The 20,910-nt window shown below is 42.2% G+C and overlaps 2 non-coding genes across 2 annotated transcripts; both read right to left on the reverse strand.

Moving 5' to 3' along the window:
* Positions 1 to 7,587: 7,587 nt before the first annotated feature.
* Positions 7,588 to 7,750, reverse strand: LOC135017642 (U1 spliceosomal RNA). The gene has a single exon (XR_010215436.1). It is a non-coding gene; the product is annotated as a U1 spliceosomal RNA (small nuclear RNA).
* Positions 7,751 to 7,902: 152 nt separating this feature from the next.
* Positions 7,903 to 8,066, reverse strand: LOC135017641 (U1 spliceosomal RNA). The gene has a single exon (XR_010215435.1). It is a non-coding gene; the product is annotated as a U1 spliceosomal RNA (small nuclear RNA).
* Positions 8,067 to 20,910: the final 12,844 nt, after the last annotated feature.

A 20,910-nucleotide genomic window follows, 5' to 3' on the forward strand; every position in this document is an offset into this window, starting at 1 on the left:
GTGACAGGGAAGGGAGAGAGGGAGCAGGGCTGAGTTGTGGGGTAGCAGGACCATGGGGCAGAGGTGAATGAAAGTGGGGTAACAGGAAAGGTGGGGGAAGGAAACAGAGGGATGGAGGGGAGACAGAGGAGGGGAGAGAGGAGGAGGTGGAGGAGACTAGGGGGGAAGGCTAAAGATACATTATTAGGTAGACACTGAGTGATGTGGGGAGTATAAGAAAACCTTGACATAGTGTTAAGTAGGTAAATAGGTTGAGGGAAAGTGGAAGTAGGAGAGGAGACTGTAAGGCAATCCGAGCAGAAGAATTGCAGAAATGCAGGTGAGAAAAGCAGTGTAGGCTCAAGGGGTGTAGATTTAGTATGAAATGAGTCAAAAGCGTAGATAAAGTGGGTGCAGAAAAGTATTTGGAGTGTAAGAAATGAAAGGATTGTGAGAGGTTTAAGAAGCAATGGTAATTATGTTAGATGTTTTAAGTGTTTGCAGGTAAAATTGCATTGGTGCAGCTGTGCTTAAAAAACAAAATTACAATAATACAGATACAGGCATTTGTAGGTGAAATGGATGGTTTATGAAATGTCCAAGTAAGGTAGTTCTGTGCTATGTAATCAGATGCAACAATCAGGAGGTGAGTGATCTGAGGAGTAAGTGACTCACATTTGTTATTAGTTCTTCAGTTTTCTTTGTTTTGTTAGATTGGTGTGCTTCTGTTTTCCTTCTTTTTCACTTCGATTGAACGCTGATTGAACACTGCTGTTATGTGTCAATTTTATCACGCTTTGATAAAAATGCACGCTTAGATCAATAAATGCACAGCCTACACCATTGGACTTAAGTAGAAGACTATTACAAGTGAAACCAATAATTGAAATCTGTAACCACACCCCACCCCCTCAAATGCCAGGCAATAAATTACCTTAAAAACAACAACCAGGCATTCCACAAAGATTAAACTGGGTCTATATCATTCAAAACTTTAAAAAAGTACTTCAAAATCACATACTATGCAATAATGTTTCAATTTGCATTACCCAGCAGAATTAGCTTTGCATATATAGATATAGTGCAGCAGAATATATTGGTGGTTGTAGTCAATTGTAATTACTCAGCAGAATTAGCTTTGCATATATAGATATAGTGCAGCAGAATATATTGGTGGTTGTAGTCAATTGTAATTACCCAGCAGAATTAGCTTTGCAAATATATAGTGCAGCAGAATATATTGGTGGTTGTAGTCAGTTGTAATTACCCAGCAGAATTAGCTTTGCATATATATAGTGCAGCAGAATATATTGGTGGTTGTAGTCAATTGTAATTACCCAGCAGCAGCTCTACTGCACTCAACATCACCAGTGCTCACAATATATATAATGCTATATACTATGCCATAGTGGTGCTTACTATATAACACCTCCTACTGCGTTCCCCCTGGCAATGAGCATGACACCCAGAGAGTGAAACCCCTGGCAATGAGCATGACACCCAGCACGTGAAACTCTTGGCATTGAGCAGTTTTTGTAAAAGTAATTAGAAGCTTTACTGTAGGGCATAGTGTATCACAGATATTGTGGTGAGTGACATAATATGTTCCAAAGGGCATTAATGTGTGGGGCTTAACATGGTGGAAATTACTGTACTTTTTTCCCTGTGGTGGCCGAGGTCTGTTGGTGCAGGGTCAAGAACTGGGGTGTAAGGTAGTCTTTGCCTGCAAGGCTACGCCCATTTTATGGAGACCATACCCATTTTTGCGAGGTCACGCCCCCCCCCCATCCCGTCCGGAGCGCTCACGCAAATATAGTTTTTTTTATATATATATATATATATATATATATATATATGGGGGAGGGGCACAATTTTTAATGCCAATGGTGGCGGGGGGCACGCATTTGAAGCCAAATTGTTTAGAAACACCCCTGCAAGAAAATATCTGTAAATCCAATGTTACCATAAGTGTGGCATATACCTGCGCTTGCTCGCGGGGTGAGAACATCTCCCTAATTGAATTCAGCGATATGAATAGAGGTTGTGCAGCAGCCACAGAAAGGGTTAATCTCTGCAGCTTGTCACTAAATTACATTGTTGCAATTTTAGCTGGGAGCTGCAATAATTACTCTAATATATAACACAGCCAACACTTCTATATTCACACAATATACTGCATGGTGAATATAGAAGTGGTGCTTACTAAACAGCACCTCCTACTGCATTCCACATCACCGCTGGTCACACTCATATCAGGCCCATAATGCTGTATACTATGCCATAGTGGTGCTTACTATATAACACCAGGTGCTGTGCAGTGGTCAAAACACACTAACTGGTCCCATGCTGTTGTTGAACTAAAGGCCTATACACACGATGAGATTCGGTCTATGCTAATAGGTTTAAAAAGGTTACATAAAAGCTACTTTATGTATTTATTCATTAAAGTTTTTAAGTTGTATTTTACAACCATACAATGATATGATATATAATGTATCGTATAATCATTACATAATGTTGATGGCATTGAATTGTCTCTGCCTTGACTAGTGGCAGCAGCTTCAGCACTAGGTGGAAGTGGATCTTGATCTTTCCCTATTTTACCCTCCACCTTTTTGTTCTCCATTTTTTAATGTGTGGAATTATATGCCAGTAATATATCTGGAATTAGACGGTGGTAATGTCTGGAATTAGATACCACTAGATAGATACCAGATATCACTGCATACCCTCCAACATTTTACACACAAAAATTGGTACAAATTAGAAAAAGGGGCGTGGTCATGGGTAAAGGGGGCGTGGTCACGCCCCTTTTCCTATACTTTCAATGGAAGTTTGGAGAGCCAAAAATAGGTACAGACCATGAAAAAAAGGTACTGTACCTATTAAAAAGGTACAGTTGGAGGGTATGTCACTGTGACTGGAATGATGACATATGCACAGTGACAGGACACTACCACAGCACCCTACAGCAGCCATATGCGGCACAAGACACTGGAGTATTAGTAATGTACTGTAGTATACTGAGCACCACAAGACAATGAGCAGTGATACGGAGCACTGATGAGATTACTAGAACTGACACTGAGCAGCCAGATGCAGCACTGGACTATTAGTAATGTTCTGTAGTATACTGAGCACCACAATGCAGCACAAAACAATGAGCAGTGATACTGAGCACTGATGAGGATACTAGAACTGACACTGAGCAGCAAGATGCAGCACTGGACTATTAGTAATGTACTCTAGTATACTGAGCACCACAATGCAGCACAAGACAATGAGCAGTGATACTGAGCACTGATGAGGATACTACTGAGAACTGACACTGAGCAGGAGAGACACACTACAATTTCATCTTGCGCCTCTTTTTTTATTTATCTTTGCATCATGTGCTGTTTGGGGCTATTTTTTTAAGTGCCATCCTGTCTGACACTGCAGTGCCACTCCTAGATGGGCCAGGTGTTTGTGCTGCCCACTTGGGTCGCTTAGCTTAGTCATCCAGGGACCTTGGTGCAAATTTTAGGACTAAAAATAATATTGGGAGGTGTGAGGTGTTCAGAATAGACTGGAAAGGAGTAGAAATTATGGTTATTGAGCTTAATACTATAGGATCAAAATTACCCCCAAATTCTATGATTTTAGCTGTTTGAGGTTTTAAAAAAAAATCACCCGAATCCAAAACCCAAAAGGGTGGTTTTGCCAAAACGCGTCCGTATCCAAAACACAACTGCGGATCCGAAACCAAAACCAAAACATGAAACACGAAAAATGCCCGCTGCACATCTCTAGTTAGGGGAGAAGCATGTAGCCTTGTAGACTATGCACAGCTATATCTAGAAAAATATACGATCTAATCTTTAACCAACCAATGCAAGAAAGTATTTAATGTGAAAATACGAAACACTAGACTAATTGGAGGTGCGCCCTAAAGCAAATTACAATGTTAGGATTAGGGGGTTCGGAAAGACCTCTAGTGTATACACTACTATAATAAGAATTTACTCACCGGTAATTCTATTTCTCGTAGTCCGTAGTGGATGCTGGGAACTCCGTAAGGACCATGGGGAATAGCGGGCTCCGAAGGAGGCTGGGCACTCTAGAAAGATCTTAGACTACCTGGTGTGCACTGGCTCCTCCCACTATGACCCTCCTCCAAGCCTCAGTTAGGTACTGTGCCCGGACGGGCGTACACAATAAGGAAGGATTTTGAATCCCGGGTAAGACTCATACCAGCCACACCAATCACACCGTACAACTCGTGATATGAAACACAGTTAACAGTATGAAACAATAGAGCCTCTCAACAGATGGCTCAACAATAACCCGATTTAGTTAACAATAACTATGTACAAGTATTGCAGATAAACCGCACTTGGGATGGGCGCCCAGCATCCACTACGGACTACGAGAAATAGAATTACCAGTGAGTAAATTCTTATTTTCTCTAACGTCCTAGTGGATGCTGGGAACTCCGTAAGGACCATGGGGATTATACCAAAGCTCCCAAACGGGCGGGAGAGTGCGGATGACTCTGCAGCACTGAATGAGAGAACTCCAGGTCCTCCTCAGCCAGGGTATCAAATTTGTAGAATTTTGCAAACGTGTTTGCCCCTGACCAAGTAGCTGCTTGGCAAAGTTGTAAAGCCGAGACCCCTCGGGCAGCCGCCCAAGATGAGCCCACCTTCCTTGTGGAATGGGCATTGACAGATTTTGGCTGTGGCAGGCCTGCCACAGTATGTGCAAGCTGAATTGTACTACAAATCCAACGAGCAATAGTCTGCTTAGAAGCAGGAGCACCCAGCTTGTTAGGTGCATATAGGATAAACAGCGAGTCAGATTTTCTGACTCTAGCCATTCTGGAAACATATATTTTCAGTGCCCTGACAACGTCTAGCAACTTGGAGTCCTCCAAGTCCCTAGTAGCCTAGGCACCACAATAGGCTGGTTCAGGTGAAACGCTGACACCACCTTTGGGAGAAACTGGGGACGAGTCCTCAATTCTGCCCTATCCATATGGAAAATCAAATAAGGGCTTTTACAAGACAAAGCCGCCAACTTTGATACTCGCCTGGCAGAAGCCAAGGCCAATAACATAACCACCTTCCACGTGAGATATTTCAGATCCACGGTTTTTAGTGGTTCAAACCAATGTGATTTTAAGAAACTCAACACCACGTTGAGATCCCAAGGTGCCACAGGAGGCACAAACGGGGGCTGACTCTGCAGCACTCCTTTTATAAATGTCTGAACTTCAGGTACTGAAGCTAGTTCTTTTTGAAAGAAAATCGACAGAGCCGAGATCTGTACCTTAATGGAACCCAATTTAAGGCCCATAGTCACTCCTGCTTGCAGGAAATGCAGAAATCGACCTAGTTGAAATTCCTCTGTTGGGGCCCTTTCGGCCTCACACCATGCAACATATTTTCACCATATGCGGTGATAATGAGTTGCTGTAACCTCTTTCCTGGCTTTAGTAAGCGTAGGAATGACTTCCTCCGGAATGCCCTTTTCCTTCAGGATCCGGCGTTCAACCGGCGTTCAACCGCAGGTCCTGTCTGAGTGGCAGAGGCCATGGGTCCTCCGATATAAATTCTTGAAGTTCTGGGTACCAAGCTCTTCTTGGCCATCCACGAGTATCGTTCTTACTCCTCGCCTTCTTATTATTCTCAGTACCTTTGGTATGAGAGGCAGAGGGGAGAACACATAAACCGACTGGTACACCCACGGTGTTACCAGAGCGTCCATAGCTATCGCCTGAGGGTCCCTTGACCCGGTGCAATATCTTTTATAGCTTTTTGTTGAGGCGGGACGCCATCATGTTCACCTGTGGCCTTTCCCAATGGTGTACAATCCTATTGGAAGACTTCTGGAGGAAGTCCCCATTCTCCCGGGTGGAGGTCGTGTCTGTTGAGAAGATCTGCTTCCCAGTTGTCCACTCCGGGAATGAACACTGCTGACAGTGCTAACACATGATTTTCCGCCTATCGGAGAATCCTTGTGGCTTCTGCCATCGCCATCCTGCTTCTTGTGCCGCCCTGTTGGTTTACATGGGCGACTGCCGTGATGTTGTCTGATTGGATCAGTACCGGCTGGTTTTGAAGCAGAGGACTTGCCGGCCTCAGGGCATTGTAAATGGCCCTCAGGTCCAGAATATTTATGTGTAGGGAAATAACCTGACTTGACCAAAGTCCCTGGAAATTTCTTCCCTGTGTGACTGCCTCCCAGCCTCAAAGGCTGGAATCCATGGTCACTAGGACCTAGTCCTGTATGCCGAACCTGCGGCCCTCTTGAAGATGGGCACTCTGCAGCCACCACAGTAGAGATACCCTGGTCCTTGGAGACAGGGTTATCAGCCTATGCATCGGAAGATGCGATCCGGACCACTTGTCCAACAGGTCCCTCTGAAAAGTTCTTGTATGGAACCTGCCTAATGGGATTGCTTCGTAGGAAGCTACCATTTTTCCCAGGACTCGCGTGCAATGATGCACCGCTACCTATTTTGGCTTCAGGAGGTCTCTGACTAGAGATGACAACTCCTTGGCTTTCTCCTCCGGGAGAAACACTATTTCTGGTTTATGTCCAGAACCATCCCCAGGAACAGTAGACGTGTCATAGGAACCAGCTGTGACTTTGGACTGTTTAGAATCCAACCATGCTGTTGTAGCACTTTCCAAAATAGTGCTACCCCGACTACCAACTGCTCCTTGGACCTCGCCCTTATAACGAGATTGTCCAAGTACGGGATAATTACAACTCCCTTTTTTTTGAAGGAGTATCAACATTTCGGCCATTACCTTAATAAAACACCCTCGGTGCCATGTACAGTCCAAACGGCAGTGTCTGGACTTGGTAATGGTAATCCTGTACCACAAATCTGAGGTACTCCTGGCGAGGATGGTAAATGGGGACATGCAGGTAAGCATCCTTGATGTCCCAGGATACCATGTAATCCCCCTCGTCCAGGCTTGGAATAACCGCCCTGAGCGATTCCATCTTGAACTTGAATTTTTTTGTTCAAGGATTTTAAATATAAAATGGGTCACACCGAACCATGCGGTTTCGGTACCCCAACCCGTGTGGAATAGTAACCCCATCCTTATTGAAGTAGGGGCACCTTGAGTATTACCTGCTGGGAATACCGCTTATTAATTGCCTCTAGCACAGCCTCCCTGCCTGAGGGAGTTGTCAGCAAGGCATATTTTAGGAAACGGCTGGGGGGAGACATCTCGAATTCCAGCTTGTACCCCTGGGCGTGCAGGGCATGGCGGCCTTTTGCGGCAATTGGATGACCCCTAGTTCGCATTAAACACCTCCACCCTCCTTCGGTGTGGGGCTCATGTTGGCTATGCCCCAGCCCCTGAAGCATTCAAGCTGATTTCATGCAGCAGCTAGGCACTGTAACAGCTCCAGAGCTGCTCTGTAAGGCAAGTAAAAGGGCTTGGGCCCTGCAGCACTACCTGTAGTTCGCATTGTGCGTTGGAAGGCACAAATTAAGCAGACGAGAGAAGTCAGGATAGTGCGCAAGGGCATAGAAGGGAGCGGCTCAAGAAAAAAGAAGTGTAAACAGACAGCAAACTAGGCTGGAGAGAGACATGAGACAAAGAGATCTGAATTATACGAGAGCCGACCAGGGGAAACACAAATTATGCAGTCAAGTTTCCCACATTTGGGGAAATCGCAGGAGCAGCACACCCAGAGTGCAATTGGTGAGCCTTGCCCTGGGAGAAGCACATTCATGATCATAGTATCTTACCTAGCAGGTAAGAAGGAGTTGGGCTAGAGCTGGGGAGGGTCGCTGCTCGGGCACCCCCCTGTCAAGTGAAGGAGATCCAACTGAGGCAGCACAAGGGAACTCTCGAAAGAAGAACAAGGCTAGAGGAAGATCTGAGACAAAGAAATCTGACTTTTACCAGAGCTGACCAGAGGAAAGCACAAACACAGTCCCCCACTACCACAAATAATGCTGTCAAGTTTACAACATTTGGGGAAATAACAGGGGTCAGCATACCCAGAATGCAATGAATGAACCTCACCCTGGGAGAACAATCTTCATGACCATGGTATCTCCTATGCAAAATAAGTATGATTTGGGATAGGGCTGGGGAGGGCCGCTGCTCAGGCACATCTCTGTCAAGAATTTATAAAGTCTATACATATATATAACCAAATGTCAATATATATATAGAACCCAGTGCTCCTATCAAAACTTATCTATTTCACCAATTTGTTGCTTATTTAATCTTTATACATCTATTAATTTTCACCATATATTATAAAATGGTGCTCCCATAGGTAGTACTGTTCTACTAATAATAAACCAAATTTTAAAGATAATCACACTTGTTATCAAGGGAGCGCAAAAAATAAAATATACAAGCTCTTTATTTTTAAAAAATATATATAGACAGAAGAAACCCACATTCAATAAAATACAATGGAGTCAACATATATAGGCACCACTATCCATATCTAAATGTAATCAGGATCTATTTCATATTGCCCTTGATGACAACGGAATGTTTATTAAAGTGTCCAAAAAATCCTCCTGGATACATCTGTTGTAATTTAATCGTTACTTTCCAATTGTAATTGATACATTAAATTCCTTCTTGTGGATGAACAGCAACAGTTGTAACCAACGCCTCTTATTTACTGCAGTTAAAGTTCATATGTAACTCACGTGAGTAATGAAAGAAAACAGGGGGAGAGCGCTGTGATGGTTGGTGAAACACAGCGGTATGCTACGACCCCCGTTAACCGTGGCTGGATCTTATTGGCACTCGCGGTCGGGATATTTCTTCCTGCCGTGGGTAGAGACCTCCTTTTGCTCGGTCTCAAATTGCTTTTTCCCCTTCACCGCTGTCTTTACATCAGACGTCCGCCGTGATGTAGCTCGTTCATGAACGGGCTTATATCTCAGCAATCAGAGTGTCCGGTAATCACCTTCCTTACGCGTTTCTCCGCTGTTATCCAAGAGCGGTTTCGTCAGAGGATACATCAGCAGCCTAGCAGGCTCTTTTTAAAATGCACCGGACCAATAGTATTACTAATTAGTTGATTGGATACATACATGTACTAATTGGATGCATACATGTAATGACTCACATATGGAACAACTTTCTAATTGCATTTGCACATATAAAGGCATTTCATAATATAAAAATAAGCAACATGGTGATTAAAAATAATAATAAAATAAGCAACAAGGTGGTTTAAAAAATAACAGAAAATATATAATCTATATACAGATTAACCTATAATCTTTCAATCAATACCTCATATCTATAATCACATATACATAATTCAGAGACTCAGCACTAAGGATCCCCATTTACTTATATAAAACCTTTTAGGGTAACATAAATCCAGGCCACTACTAAAGCAGTTCTTGTGGCGCAGGGGAAACATCACCTGCATTCTATGCAGCTAGTCCCATGTTCGAATCCAACCCGCTCAGCTTAACATCAATATTATTTATTTACTTTTAATGGGATCATTCTATCAATTCATTTTTACCTTTAATTTTTGTTAATATTATTTCTATATTTCATTATTTTACCTTTGCATTTTTCTCCCAAACTAAGGACACTACAAAGAAAATTTTAAAGCCTCCTGTTAGGCCATCATCTACACGGCATAACCCTGAATTTTCCAATGCGCAGCTTTGTGCAAAAGAGAGATATTGGCAAGGAAAAGCAGTCTTGTACCATTGGATTTTTCTACCAAACGAAGGACACTAGAAAGAAAATTTTAAAGCCTCCTGTTAGGCCATCATCTACACGGCATAGCCCTGAATTTTCCAATGCGCAGCTCTTTGCAAAAGAGAGATATTGGCAAGGAAAAGCTGTCTTGTACCTTTGCATTTTTCTCCCAAACGAAGGACACTAGAAAGAAAATTTTAAAGCCTCCTGTTAGGCCATCATCTACACGGCATAGCCCGGAATTTTCCAATGCGCAGCTCTTTGCAAAAGAGAGATATTGGCAAGGAAAAGCTGTCTTGTACCTTTGCATTTTTCTCCCAAACGAAGGACACTAGAAAGAAAATTTTAAAGCCTCCTGTTAGGCCATCATCTACACGGCATAGCCCTGAATTTTCCAATGCGCAGCTCTTTGCAAAAGAGAGATATTGGCAAGGAAAAGCTGTCATGTACCTTTGCATTTTTCTCCCAAACGAAGGACACTAGAAAGAAAATTGTAAAGCCTCCTGTTAGGCCATCATCTACACGGCATAGCCCTGAATTTTCCAATGAGCAGCTTTGTGTAAAAGAGAGATATTGGCAAGGAAAAGCTTTCTTGTACCATTGGATTTTTCTCCCAAACGAAGGACACTAGAATGAAAATTTTAAAGCCTCCTGTTAGTGCTTCATCTACACGGTATAGCCCTGAATTTTCCAATGCGTAGCTCTTTGCAAAAAGAGAGATATTGGCAAGGAAAAGCTGTCTTGTACCTTTGCATTTTTCTCCCAAACTAAGGACACTACAAAGAAATTTTTAAAGCCTCCTGTTAGGCAATCATCTACACGGCATAGCCCTGAATTTTCCAATGCGCAGCTTGGTGCAAAAGAGAGATATTGGCAAGGAAAAGCTGTCTTGTACCATTGGATTTTTCTCCCAAACGAAGGACACTAGAAAGAAAATTTTAAAGCCTCCTGTTAGGCCATCATCTACACGGCATAGCCCTGAATTTTCCAATGCGCAGCTCTTTGCAAAAGAGAGATATTGGCAAGGAAAAGCTGTCTTGTACCTTTGCATTTTACTCCCAAACGAAGGACACTAGAAAGAAATTTTTAAAGCCTCCTGTTAGGCAATCATCTACACGGCATAGCCCTGAATTTTCCAATGCGCAGCTTGGTGCAAAAGAGAGATATTGGCAAGGAAAAGCTGTCTTGTACCATTGGATTTTTCTCCCAAACGAAGGACACTAGAAAGAAAATTTTAAAGCCTCCTGTTAGGCCATCATCTACACGGCATAGCCCTGAATTTTCCAATGCGCAGCTCTTTGCAAAAGAGAGATATTGGCAAGGAAAAGCTGTCTTGTACCTTTGCATTTTTCTCCCAAACTAAGGACACTACAAAGAAAATTTTAAAGCCTCCTGTTAGGCCATCATCTACACGGCATAACCCTGAATTTTCCAATGCGCAGCTTTGTGCAAAAGAGAGATATTGGCAAGGAAAAGCAGTCTTGTACCATTGGATTTTTCTACCAAACGAAGGACACTAGAAAGAAAATTTTAAAGCCTCCTGTTAGGCCATCATCTACACGGCATAGCCCTGAATTTTCCAATGCGCAGCTCTTTGCAAAAGAGAGATATTGGCAAGGAAAAGCTGTCTTGTACCTTTGCATTTTTCTCCCAAACGAAGGACACTAGAAATTTTTTTTTAAAGCCTCCTGTTAGTGCTTCATCTACACGGCATAGCCCTGAATTTTCCAATGCGCAGCTCTTTGCAAAAGAGAGATATTGGCAAGGAAAAGCTGTCTTGTACCTTTGCATTTTTCTCCCAAACGAAGGACACTAGAAAGAAAATTTTAAAGCCTCCTGTTAGGCCATCATCTACACGGCATAGCCCGGAATTTTCCAATGCGCAGCTCTTTGCAAAAGAGAGATATTGGCAAGGAAAAGCTGTCTTGTACCTTTGCATTTTTCTCCCAAACGAAGGACACTAGAAAGAAAATTTTAAAGCCTCCTGTTAGGCCATCATCTACACGGCATAGCCCTGAATTTTCCAATGCGCAGCTCTTTGCAAAAGAGAGATATTGGCAAGGAAAAGCTGTCATGTACCTTTGCATTTTTCTCCCAAACGAAGGACACTAGAAAGAAAATTGTAAAGCCTCCTGTTAGGCCATCATCTACACGGCATAGCCCTGAATTTTCCAATGAGCAGCTTTGTGTAAAAGAGAGATATTGGCAAGGAAAAGCTTTCTTGTACCATTGGATTTTTCTCCCAAACGAAGGACACTAGAATGAAAATTTTAAAGCCTCCTGTTAGTGCTTCATCTACACGGTATAGCCCTGAATTTTCCAATGCGTAGCTCTTTGCAAAAAGAGAGATATTGGCAAGGAAAAGCTGTCTTGTACCTTTGCATTTTTCTCCCAAACTAAGGACACTACAAAGAAATTTTTAAAGCCTCCTGTTAGGCAATCATCTACACGGCATAGCCCTGAATTTTCCAATGCGCAGCTTGGTGCAAAAGAGAGATATTGGCAAGGAAAAGCTGTCTTGTACCATTGGATTTTTCTCCCAAACGAAGGACACTAGAAAGAAAATTTTAAAGCCTCCTGTTAGGCCATCATCTACACGGCATAGCCCTGAATTTTCCAATGCGCAGCTCTTTGCAAAAGAGAGATATTGGCAAGGAAAAGCTGTCTTGTACCTTTGCATTTTACTCCCAAACGAAGGACACTAGAAAGAAATTTTTAAAGCCTCCTGTTAGGCAATCATCTACACGGCATAGCCCTGAATTTTCCAATGCGCAGCTTGGTGCAAAAGAGAGATATTGGCAAGGAAAAGCTGTCTTGTACCATTGGATTTTTCTCCCAAACGAAGGACACTAGAAAGAAAATTTTAAAGCCTCCTGTTAGGCCATCATCTACACGGCATAGCCCTGAATTTTCCAATGCGCAGCTCTTTGCAAAAGAGAGATATTGGCAAGGAAAAGCTGTCTTGTACCTTTGCATTTTTCTCCCAAACTAAGGACACTACAAAGAAAATTTTAAAGCCTCCTGTTAGGCCATCATCTACACGGCATAACCCTGAATTTTCCAATGCGCAGCTTTGTGCAAAAGAGAGATATTGGCAAGGAAAAGCAGTCTTGTACCATTGGATTTTTCTACCAAACGAAGGACACTAGAAAGAAAATTTTAAAGCCTCCTGTTAGGCCATCATCTACACGGCATAGCCCTGAATTTTCCAATGCGCAGCTCTTTGCAAAAGAGAGATATTGGCAAGGAAAAGCTGTCTTGTACCTTTGCATTTTTCTCCCAAACGAAGGACACTAGAAATTTTTTTTTAAAGCCTCCTGTTAGGCCATCATCTACACGGCATAGCCCTGAATTTTCCAATGCGCAGCTCATTGCAAAAGAGAGATATTAGCAAGGAAAAGCTGTCTTGTACCTTTGCATTTTTCTCCCAAACGAAGGACACTAGAAAGAAAATTTTAAAGCCTCCTGTTAGGCCATCATCTACACGGCATAGCCCTGAATTTTCCAATGCGCAGCTCTTTGCAAAAGAGAGATATTGGCAAGGAAAAGCTGTCTTGTACCTTTGCATTTTTCTCCCAAACGAAGGACACTAGAAAGAAAATTTTAAAGCCTCCTGTTAGGCCATCATCTACACGGCATAGCCCTGAATTTTCCAATGCGCAGCTCTTTGCAAAAGAGAGATATTGGCAAGGAAAAGCTGTCTTGTACCTTTGCATTTTTCTCCCAAACGAAGGACACTAGAAATTTTTTTTTAAAGCCTCCTGTTAGGCCATCATCTACACGGCATAGCCCTGAATTTTCCAATGCGCAGCTCTTTGCAAAAGAGAGATATTGGCAAGGAAAAGCTGTCTTGTACCTTTGCATTTTACTCCCAAACGAAGGACACTAGAAAGAAAATTTTAAAGCCTCCTGTTAGGCCATCATCTACACGGCATAGCCCTGAATTTTCCAATGCGCAGCTCTTTGCAAAAGAGAGATATTGGCTAGGAAAAGCTGTCTTGTACCATTGGATTTTTCTCCCAAACGAAGGACACTAGAATGAAAATTTTAAAGCCTCCTGTTAGTGCTTCATCTACACGGCATAGCCCTGAATTTTCCAATGCGCAGCTCTTTGCAAAAGAGAGATATTGGCAAGGAAAAGCTGTCTTGTACCTTTGCATTTTTCTCCCAAACGAAGGACACTAGAAAGAAAATTTTAAAGCCTCCTGTTAGGCCATCATCTACACGGCATAGCCCTGAATTTTCCAATGCGCAGCTCTTTGCAAAAGAGAGATATTGGCAAGGAAAAGCTGTCTTGTACCTTTGCATTTTTCTCCCAAACTAAGGACACTACAAAGAAAATTTTAAAGCCTCCTGTTAGGCCATCATCTACACGGCATAACCCTGAATTTTCCAATGCGCAGCTTTGTGCAAAAGAGAGATATTGGCAAGGAAAAGCAGTCTTGTACCATTGGATTTTTCTACCAAACGAAGGACACTAGAAAGAAAATTTTAAAGCCTCCTGTTAGGCCATCATCTACACGGCATAGCCCTGAATTTTCCAATGCGCAGCTCTTTGCAAAAGAGAGATATTGGCAAGGAAAAGCTGTCTTGTACCTTTGCATTTTTCTCCCACACAAAGGACACTAGAAAGAAAATTTAAAAGCCTCCTGTTAGGCCATCATCTACACGGCATAGCCCTGAATTTTCCAATGCGCAGCTCTTTGCAAAAGAGAGATATTGGCAAGGAAAAGCTGTCTTGTACCTTTGCATTTTTCTCCCAAACGAAGGACACTAGAAATTTTTTTTTAAAGCCTCCTGTTAGGCCATCATTTACACGGCATAGCCCTGAATTTTCCAATGCGCAGCTCATTGCAAAAGAGAGATATTAGCAAGGAAAAGCTGTCTTGTACCTTTGCATTTTTCTCCCAAACGAAGGACACTAGAAAGAAAATTTTAAAGCCTCCTGTTAGGCCATCATCTACACGGCATAGCCTGGAATTTTCCAATGCGCAGCTCTTTGCAAAAGAGAGATATTGGCAAGGAAAAGCTGTCTTGTACCTTTGCATTTTTCTTCCAAACGAAGGACACTAGAAAGAAAATTTTAAAGCCTCCTGTTAGGCCATCATCTACACGGCATAGCCCTGAATTTTCCAATGCGCAGCTCTTTGCAAAAGAGAGATATTGGCAAGGAAAAGCTGTCTTGTACCTTTGCATTTTTCTCCCAAACGAAGGACACTAGAACATTTTTTTTAAAGCCTCCTGTTAGGCCATCATCTACACGGCATAGCCCTGAATTTTCCAATGCGCAGCTCTTTGCAAAAGAGAGATATTGGCAAGGAAAAGCTGTCTTGTACCTTTGCATTTTTCTCCCAAACGAAGGACACTAGAAAGAAAATTTTAAAGCCTCCTGTTAGGCCATCATCTACACGGCATAGCCTGGAATTTTCCAATGCGCAGCTCTTTGCAAAAGAGAGATATTGGCAAGGAAAAGCTGTCTTGTACCTTTGCATTTTTCTTCCAAACGAAGGACACTAGAAAGAAAATTTTAAAGCCTCCTGTTAGGCCATCATCTACACGGCATAGCCCTGAATTTTCCAATGCGCAGCTCTTTGCAAAAGAGAGATATTGGCAAGGAAAAGCTGTCATGTACCTTTGCATTTTTCTCCCAAACGAAGGACACTAGAAAGAAAATTTTAAAGCCTCCTGTTAGGCCATCATCTACACGGCATAGCCCTGAATTTTCCAATGAGCAGCTTTGTGTAAAAGAGAGATATTGGCAAGGAAAAGCTTTCTTGTACCATTGGATTTTTCTCCCAAACGAAGGACACTAGAATGAAAATTTTAAAGCCTCCTGTTAGTGCTTCATCTACACGGTATAGCCCTGAATTTTCCAATGCGTAGCTCTTTGCAAAAAGAGAGATATTGGCAAGGAAAAGCTGTCTTGTACCTTTGCATTTTTCTCCCAAACTAAGGACACTACAAAGAAATTTTTAAAGCCTCCTGTTAGGCAATCATCTACACGGCATAGCCCTGAATTTTCCAATGCGCAGCTTGGTGCAAAAGAGAGATATTGGCAAGGAAAAGCTGTCTTGTACCATTGGATTTTTCTCCCAAACGAAGGACACTAGAAAGAAAATTTTAAAGCCTCCTGTTAGGCCATCATCTACACGGCATAGCCCTGAATTTTCCAATGCGCAGCTCTTTGCAAAAGAGAGATATTGGCAAGGAAAAGCTGTCTTGTACCTTTGCATTTTTCTCCCAAACTAAGGACACTACAAAGAAAATTTTAAAGCCTCCTGTTAGGCCATCATCTACACGGCATAACCCTGAATTTTCCAATGCGCAGCTTTGTGCAAAAGAGAGATATTGGCAAGGAAAAGCAGTCTTGTACCATTGGATTTTTCTACCAAACGAAGGACACTAGAAAGAAAATTTTAAAGCCTCCTGTTAGGCCATCATCTACACGGCATAGCCCTGAATTTTCCAATGCGCAGCTCTTTGCAAAAGAGAGATATTGGCAAGGAAAAGCTGTCTTGTACCTTTGCATTTTTCTCCCACACAAAGGACACTAGAAAGAAAATTTTAAAGCCTCCTGTTAGGCCATCATCTACACGGCATAGCCCTGAATTTTCCAATGCGCAGCTCTTTGCAAAAGAGAGATATTGGCAAGGAAAAGCTGTCTTGTACCTTTGCATTTTTCTCCCAAACGAAGGACACTAGAAAATTTTTTTTAAAGCCTCCTGTTAGGCCATCATCTACACGGCATAGCCCTGAATTTTCCAATGCGCAGCTCATTGCAAAAGAGAGATATTAGCAAGGAAAAGCTGTCTTGTACCTTTGCATTTTTCTCCCAAACGAAGGACACTAGAAAGAAAATTTTAAAGCCTCCTGTTAGGCCATCATCTACACGGCATAGCCCTGAATTTTCCAATGCGCAGCTCTTTGCAAAAGAGAGATATTGGCAAGGAAAAGCTGTCTTGTACCTTTGCATTTTTCTCCCAAACGAAGGACACTAGAAAGAAAATTTTAAAGCCTCCTGTTAGGCCATCATCTACACGGCATAGCCCTGAATTTTCCAATGCGCAGCTCTTTGCAAAAGAGAGATATTGGCAAGGAAAAGCTGTCTTGTACCTTTGCATTTTTCTCCCAAACGAAGGACACTAGAATTTTTTTTTTAAAGCCTCCTGTTAGGCCATCATCTACACGGCATAGCCCTGAATTTTCCAATGCGCAGCTCTTTGCAAAAGAGAGATATTGGCAAGGAAAAGCTGTCTTGTACCATTGGATTTTTCTCCCAAACGAAGGACACTAGAATGAAAATTTTAAAGCCTCCTGTTAGTGCTTCATCTACACGGTATAGCCCTGAATTTTCCAATGCGTAGCTCTTTGCAAAAGAGAGATATTGGCAAGGAAAAGCTGTCTTGTACCTTTGCATTTTTCTCCCAAACGAAGGACACTAGAAAGAAAATTTTAAAGCCTCCTGTTAGGACATCATCTACACGGCATAGCCCTGAATTTTCCAATGCGCAGCTCTTTGCAAAAGAGAGATATTGGCAAGGAAAAGCTGTCTTGTACCTTTGCATTTTTCTCCCAAACGAAGGACACTAGAAAGAAAATTTTAAAGCCTCCTGTTAGGCCATCATCTACACGGCATAGCCCTGAATTTTCCAATGCGCAGCTCTTTGCAAAAGAGAGATATTGGCAAGGAAAAGCTGTCTTGTACCTTTGCATTTTTCTCCCAAACGAAGGACACTAGAAATTTTTTTTAAAGCCTCCTGTTAGGCCATCATCTACACGGCATAGCCCTGAATTTTCCAATGCGCAGCTCTTTGCAAAAGAGAGATATTGGCAAGGAAAAGCTGTCTTGTACCTTCGCATTTTACTCCCAAACGAAGGACACTAGAAAGAAAATTTTAAAGCCTCCTGTTAGGCCATCATCTACACGGCATAGCCCTGAATTTTCCAATGCGCAGCTCTTTGCAAAAGAGAGATATTGGCTAGGAAAAGCTGTCTTGTACCATTGGATTTTTCTCCCAAACGAAGGACACTAGAATGAAAATTTTAAAGCCTCCTGTTAGTGCTTCATCTACACGGTATAGCCCTGAATTTTCCAATGCGTAGCTCTTTGCAAAAGAGAGATATTGGCAAGGAAAAGCTGTCTTGTACCTTTGCATTTTTCTCCCAAACGAAGGACACTAGAAAGAAAATTTTAAAGCCTCCTGTTAGGACATCATCTACACGGCATAGCCCTGAATTTTCCAATGCGCAGCTCTTTGCAAAAGAGAGATATTGGCAAGGAAAAGCTGTCTTGTACCTTTGCATTTTTCTCCCAAACGAAGGACACTAGAAAGAAAATTTTAAAGCCTCCTGTTAGGCCATCATCTACACGGCATAGCCCTGAATTTTCCAATGCGCAGCTCTTTGCAAAAGAGAGATATTGGCAAGGAAAAGCTGTCTTGTACCTTTGCATTTTTCTCCCAAACGAAGGACACTAGAAAGAAAATTTTAAAGCCTCCTGTTAGGCCATCATCTACACGGCATAGCCCTGAATTTTCCAATGCGCAGCTCTTTGCAAAAGAGAGATATTGGCAAGGAAAAGCTGTCTTGTACCTTTGCATTTTTCTCCCAAACTAAGGACACTACAAAGAAAATTTTAAAGCCTCCTGTTAGGCCATCATCTACACGGCATAACCCTGAATTTTCCAATGCGCAGCTTTGTGCAAAAGAGAGATATTGGCAAGGAAAAGCAGTCTTGTACCATTGGATTTTTCTACCAAACGAAGGACACTAGAAAGAAAATTTTAAAGCCTCCTGTTAGGCCATCATCTACACGGCATAGCCCTGAATTTTCCAATGCGCAGCTCTTTGCAAAAGAGAGATATTGGCAAGGAAAAGCTGTCTTGTACCTTTGCATTTTTCTCCCACACAAAGGACACTAGAAAGAAAATTTTAAAGCCTCCTGTTAGGCCATCATCTACACGGCATAGCCCTGAATTTTCCAATGCGCAGCTCTTTGCAAAAGAGAGATATTGGCAAGGAAAAGCTGTCTTGTACCTTTGCATTTTTCTCCCAAACGAAGGACACTAGAAAATTTTTTTTAAAGCCTCCTGTTAGGCCATCATCTACACGGCATAGCCCTGAATTTTCCAATGCGCAGCTCATTGCAAAAGAGAGATATTAGCAAGGAAAAGCTGTCTTGTACCTTTGCATTTTTCTCCCAAACGAAGGACACTAGAAAGAAAATTTTAAAGCCTCCTGTTAGGCCATCATCTACACGGCATAGCCCTGAATTTTCCAATGCGCAGCTCTTTGCAAAAGAGAGATATTGGCAAGGAAAAGCTGTCTTGTACCTTTGCATTTTTCTCCCAAACGAAGGACACTAGAAAGAAAATTTTAAAGCCTCCTGTTAGGCCATCATCTACACGGCATAGCCCTGAATTTTCCAATGCGCAGCTCTTTGCAAAAGAGAGATATTGGCAAGGAAAAGCTGTCTTGTACCTTTGCATTTTTCTCCCAAACGAAGGACACTAGAATTTTTTTTTTAAAGCCTCCTGTTAGGCCATCATCTACACGGCATAGCCCTGAATTTTCCAATGCGCAGCTCTTTGCAAAAGAGAGATATTGGCAAGGAAAAGCTGTCTTGTACCATTGGATTTTTCTCCCAAACGAAGGACACTAGAATGAAAATTTTAAAGCCTCCTGTTAGTGCTTCATCTACACGGTATAGCCCTGAATTTTCCAATGCGTAGCTCTTTGCAAAAGAGAGATATTGGCAAGGAAAAGCTGTCTTGTACCTTTGCATTTTTCTCCCAAACGAAGGACACTAGAAAGAAAATTTTAAAGCCTCCTGTTAGGACATCATCTACACGGCATAGCCCTGAATTTTCCAATGCGCAGCTCTTTGCAAAAGAGAGATATTGGCAAGGAAAAGCTGTCTTGTACCTTTGCATTTTTCTCCCAAACGAAGGACACTAGAAAGAAAATTTTAAAGCCTCCTGTTAGGCCATCATCTACACGGCATAGCCCTGAATTTTCCAATGCGCAGCTCTTTGCAAAAGAGAGATATTGGCAAGGAAAAGCTGTCTTGTACCTTTGCATTTTTCTCCCAAACGAAGGACACTAGAAATTTTTTTTAAAGCCTCCTGTTAGGCCATCATCTACACGGCATAGCCCTGAATTTTCCAATGCGCAGCTCTTTGCAAAAGAGAGATATTGGCAAGGAAAAGCTGTCTTGTACCTTCGCATTTTACTCCCAAACGAAGGACACTAGAAAGAAAATTTTAAAGCCTCCTGTTAGGCCATCATCTACACGGCATAGCCCTGAATTTTCCAATGCGCAGCTCTTTGCAAAAGAGAGATATTGGCTAGGAAAAGCTGTCTTGTACCATTGGATTTTTCTCCCAAACGAAGGACACTAGAATGAAAATTTTAAAGCCTCCTGTTAGTGCTTCATCTACACGGTATAGCCCTGAATTTTCCAATGCGTAGCTCTTTGCAAAAGAGAGATATTGGCAAGGAAAAGCTGTCTTGTACCTTTGCATTTTTCTCCCAAACGAAGGACACTAGAAAGAAAATTTTAAAGCCTCCTGTTAGGACATCATCTACACGGCATAGCCCTGAATTTTCCAATGCGCAGCTCTTTGCAAAAGAGAGATATTGGCAAGGAAAAGCTGTCTTGTACCTTTGCATTTTTCTCCCAAACGAAGGACACTAGAAAGAAAATTTTAAAGCCTCCTGTTAGGCCATCATCTACACGGCATAGCCCTGAATTTTCCAATGCGCAGCTCTTTGCAAAAGAGAGATATTGGCAAGGAAAAGCTGTCTTGTACCTTTGCATTTTTCTCCCAAACAAAGGACACTAGAAATTTTTTTTAAAGCCTCCTGTTAGGCCATCATCTACACGGCATAGCCCTGAATTTTCCAATGCGCAGCTCATTGCAAAAGAGAGATATTAGCAAGGAAAAGCTGTCTTGTACCTTTGCATTTTTCTCCCAAACGAAGGACACTAGAAAGAAAATTTTAAAGCCTCCTGTTAGGCCATCATCTACACGGCATAGCCCTGAATTTTCCAATGCGCAGCTCTTTGCAAAAGAGAGATATTGGCAAGGAAAAGCTGTCTTGTACCTTTGCATTTTTCTCCCAAACGAAGGACACTAGAAAGAAAATTTTAAAGCCTCCTGTTAGGCCATCATCTACACGGCATAGCCCTGAATTTTCCAATGCGCAGCTCTTTGCAAAAGAGAGA

This window comes from Pseudophryne corroboree, unplaced genomic scaffold, assembly GCF_028390025.1.
Source record: "Pseudophryne corroboree isolate aPseCor3 unplaced genomic scaffold, aPseCor3.hap2 scaffold_3178, whole genome shotgun sequence".
Lineage (NCBI taxonomy): Eukaryota > Metazoa > Chordata > Amphibia > Anura > Myobatrachidae > Pseudophryne > Pseudophryne corroboree.